Source organism: Oratosquilla oratoria, chromosome 26 (genome assembly GCF_046742065.1).
Source record: "Oratosquilla oratoria isolate Oo_2021 chromosome 26, ASM4674206v1, whole genome shotgun sequence".
NCBI lineage: Eukaryota > Metazoa > Arthropoda > Malacostraca > Stomatopoda > Squillidae > Oratosquilla > Oratosquilla oratoria.
The window spans coordinates 35,318,886-35,323,885 of NC_134802.1; positions in this window are offsets into that span (position 1 = coordinate 35,318,886).

Sequence of the window (5,000 nt, forward strand, 5' to 3'; positions counted from 1 at the left end):
ATAAATCAATAATAAAATAAATGAATAAATATATCAAAAAGTGAAAATTGCATATCAAGTATGCCCTAAACAAGATCGTCATACCCCTAAAATATACAAAGAAACAAAGAAATTGATCAATGAATAAATAAAAAGTAAATGAAAAAGATAAACAAATTAAAAAAAAAAAAAATGAAATAAGCACAGTGGAGCCCAGTAATGTTGCCTGACCGAAGCGTCTTCGTGACAGCAACGCATAAGTTAGGTCGAGTCGGCGGGCCCTTTGCACGAGGAACACCCACGAGATCCGTCGCAAGTCTTCCTTTCGGGCCTTCGAGGCTCACTCACCGAGAAGGTGGGTTCTTCCCTGTCGAGGGTTCTTCCACGCAGCTGAATGAAATCGCCTAACGCGAGCAATAATGGAAACAGCAAGGACTGATGGGTACAGAAGGCCTCCTGAGGACTAGGTTGATATAGGCTATACCCGTTGCACTGAGAACTGGCCGTTAGGGCGGAGCACTGGGAGTTTCCCTGTGGTGCCACATCTAATTATTCTATAATTTTATTTTATTTTATAATTCTATTTTATAATTTTATAATGTTGCCACATATGACTATATTATAATTTTTGTCAGATACCACCACTGAGGTAAAAATCAAAGCAATGTTTTCTATACAAAGGTTTCGTTTCTTCGAGTCTAGACATGGAATATGGAAAAGAGAGAGCGACGTTGCCGCTACATCTAATCTCTGGCCCCGCCCCCCTCACACTGCATTCAGAAAACATTGCATCCACACGCACGTTCTCGCCATGGATGCCCATGTGTGGTAACACTGGGAAATCTCCTAGCCCCGCCTTATCGGTCATTTCTCCTTGCGCTGACTATAGCTAGGTCACGAAGTGACCCAGAATATAACGAAGTTGTTTCTGTGTGAACGCGTCTTTGTGTGTGTATGTGTAAATAAGTCACTAAATACATCAATCAATTTCTGCATATTATGGAAAATAGCTGCAGCTTCAGAATTGACCACTTGTCAGTTTTACACTAAAAGAGACACGAGAACTCGGTTTCTTGATTCCAGAGACGAAATAGAAAAGGTTACTCTATTCCATACAGGCAAACATGAAAGTCATCCAGTAAATATGGAAAGATCTTATGAAATAGTTGTATTGATATCCGAGGAACGTGAAAGGATGCTGATACAGGTTTTACTTTCCACGCTACAAAGGTAATATATATTTTCAATTTTCAGCGATACTACGAGCGTGGTGTATATATAAATATATATATATATATATATATATATATATATATATATATATATATATTTATTATCAACCACATTAACTTATTTTCATTTTAATACCTTGCAAACACGATCGAGACTAACAGGGGTATGTAGCTCGATGGAAACATATTCGGAAACTGAGACGCTGTCAGGTTGATGACTCGAACCTAGCCAATACGTAACACATGGGCAATGACTTAACCAACTCGGCCATCAAGAAGGAAGCAAGATAAGCACAATTTCTTATGTATGCTCGATTTACATACGTATACACGAACTTTATACTCAACCCATCCTCGCCGTGATTAGCCATTGGTAGTACGTACACAAATAGTTGATAAGATGAATATCTGTGTACGGGTAACCATTCAGTATCTACATATATATATATATATATATATATATATATATATATATATATTTATATATATATATAATATGTGTGTGTGTGTGTGTGTGTGTGTGGATGTGCGTGTGTGTGTGTGCGTATGTGTATATATGTATATATATATATATATTTATAATATGAATGTATGTATATACATTTCACTTATTAGTAAATTTTAGTAACAAACGTAATACGAAGTTTTTTCCAGTAATATAAAAATGTAATATATAAAATTTATATTCCAATGACACAAAAGACGTAATATACTGTAGAAGCATTACGTTTTAGTAACACTACAAACGTAATACATCGATTTTACTATCCAGTAACACTACAAATGTCCCTTTGACGGAAACAAAGGTCGAAGGACCTCAGGAACAATCCTGTAACGTATTTGCTGTCATTTGTGGTATTATGTTGTAGTAACACGACACACGGCGGCCGCAAATCCGCGAAGAAGAAGACTGCGAGTGGTGTACCGACCACAGAATCGAGTCCTTGAGTTTAACAGGAGGTTTAACATGACGAGCTAATGTGTTGAGAGATAAGCATCACGGGCAGGGGACCGGGGGAGGTTGGGGTGAGGGCCTTGGGTGGCTGGGAGGTGGCCAGGGGGTGGCAGGGAGGTGGCCGGGGCTGGCTGGGAGGAGGCCAGGGGGTGGCTGGGAGTTGCCCGGGGGTGGCTGGGAGTTGCCCGGGGGTGGCTGGGAGGAGGCCAGGGGGTGGCTGGGAGGTGGCCGGGGGGGGGGCTGGGAGGGGGCTAGGGGGTGGCTGGGAAGGCGTCGTGGGTGGCTGGGAATGGGCCATGGGGTAGCTGGAAAGGATCCATGGGGTGGCTAGGAGGGGGCCATGGGATCGCTTGGAAGGGCCCAGGAGGTGGCTGGCAGGGGCCGGGGGTTGCTGGGATGGGGGCGGGGGATGGGCGGGATGGAGTCCAGGAGGTGGCTGGGAATGGGCCGTGGGTGGCTGAAAGGAGGCCGGGGGTGGCTGGGATGGGGGCCGGGGATGGCCGTGATGGAGTCCTGGAGGTGGCTGGAAATGGGCCGGGAGTGTCTGGGAGGGGGTCGGGGGCGGTTGGGTGGGGGCCAGGGGTTAGCTGGGAAGGGGGCCGGGTGTGGCTGCGATGTTCAGGGGGTGGCTGGGACGTGGCCGGGGGTGGCTGGGATGGGGGCAAGGAGGTGGCAGGAAGGTAGCCAGGGGGTGGCTGGGTTGTTGGACAGGTATGGTTGGGATGGGGGGGGGGCAAGAGGTGGCTCCGAGCGAGCCAAGGGTGGCTGGAAGGGGGCCAAGGGTGGGTGGGATGGGGGGCAGGAGGTGGCTGTGAGGGGGACTGGGGTGGTTGGGAGGGGGCCGGAAGTGGCTCGGAAGGGGGCCGGGAATGGCTGGGATGGGGGCTAGGAGGTGGCTGGGAGGGGGCAGTGGGTGGCTGGGAATGGGGGCTGGAGATGGCTGGGATGGGGGCCAGAAGGTGGCTGGGAGGCGGGCGGGAAGTGGCTGGGATGGGGCCTAGAATGGCTCGGAGGGGTCCGGGCGTGGCTGGGAGGGGGACTGGGATGGCTGGGAGGGGGCCGGGGGTGGCTGGGAGGGGGCCGGGGGTGGCTGGGAGGAGGCATGGGGTGGCTGGGATTGGGCCGGGGTTGGCTGGGAGGGGTCCGGGGGTGGCTGGGATAGGGCCCAAGAGGTGGCTGGAAGAGGTCCGGGTGTGGCTGGGAGGAGGCCAGGGGGCGATGGGAGGGGCCAGATTTTTTTTTTTTTTTTTTTGAGTGAAGTATCACTGCCAGATTGTGCAGGCAATACAGTAGCACCCTATATGCTCCAAAGAGGGGCTTCTTCAATCTGAAAAGAATCGTGTGGCTGGGAGGCGGCCAGGGGGCGCTGGGAGGGGCCAGATTTTTTTTTTTTTTTTTTTTAGTGAAGTATCACTGCCAGATTGTGCAGGCAATACAGTAGCACCCTATATGCTCCAAAGAGAGGCTTCTTCAATCTGAAAAGAATCGTGTGGCGGTATTCACATCACTGGGCAAATATGTTTTTTTTTCTAAACTAGTGCAAGAGTGCTGTGTTTTGATTAATACATAAGTAATGCGTGTGTATATGTGTTTGTGCATGTGTATGTGTGCGTGTGTGTGTGTATGTGTGTGTGTGTGAATTAACATCACAATCCACGCTAATAACTTTCCCTTCCCTCCCTGGGCGTCCTTGTCCAGTAGAACCGAACCTGTGTCAAAACAAGTGTGTCCACAAACGCAGCCAACCCTATAATGTGTCTTAATGGAATCGCCGTAAGGACACCATCGCCAGTGCCTACGTCAGGAGAGCCCCCGCTCGTTCTAGTAGTTAGAGACTTGACTCGCTTGGATGTAGAGAACCACCTAGGTTCTTGTAGATAATGAATACCTAAACTGGGATAATGATATAGTGCTTCAAGTCAAACCACTCCACTACACGTACAGAGGAAAACGGATCTCGAAACAAGAATTATTACATGGGCTTCGACCTATATTTTTTTCCCCAGACTGATCATTAAACGTGACCTTGAACCTGCTGGATAGCAGAGGCTCTCGACGTTGTTCTTCGCGTCCGAAGAAAGAGAACTTCGTGCCTTCGTGAAGAACAGACCTGCCGAAGAATCATCTTGTGTGTGGAAACATGTGTAAGGGAGCTGTGCGTCTATCCCCGTTTCATACTTGTACGTATATATATACAGTATACTCATCAACTAAAGTCACCAGAAGAATGATTTTTCATCCACCGTTAGTGGTGTCCTAAAACTCACAGCCTCCTGAAAATTATGGAAAGAGGTTAAAAAAAATAATAATAATAATGATAATGATGATAATAATAGTGGTAATAGTAATTGTGATAATAATTTTTTATCACTATCACTGTTGCCTCGGGTTTCACTCAATGGAAAACCGCAGCCCCACAGCGCCCGGCAACGGTCCTCGAATCTTCCCTTAGATCTCTCTGGGAAAAGAAGTGGGACTGTTGCCTGTGCTCTAATAGGTGGTTCGTAATAGAACCACCTCTTAGAGCACAGAGCAATATCCACATATCATGAGATAGCAGGAAGAGGAAAGCCATCTCCAGATGCCAGCTTGGCTTGTGTGGAAACTAAGCATAGGAAAGGAAGTCAAAAGTCGATAGAGAGACAACTTGGACCCGGGCCAGGGACTGAATGCCAGCCTTTAGGGGTTGTACATCCAGGTGGAGGTGAGGAGCAGGGAGATGATTCTCTCTGACGTCCTTTTAGAAGGACTGCCACAAGCAGATATACATTATAAATGTACATATGCAGATACACATACCCATGTGTATATACATGCAAAACCTTCGCAACTGC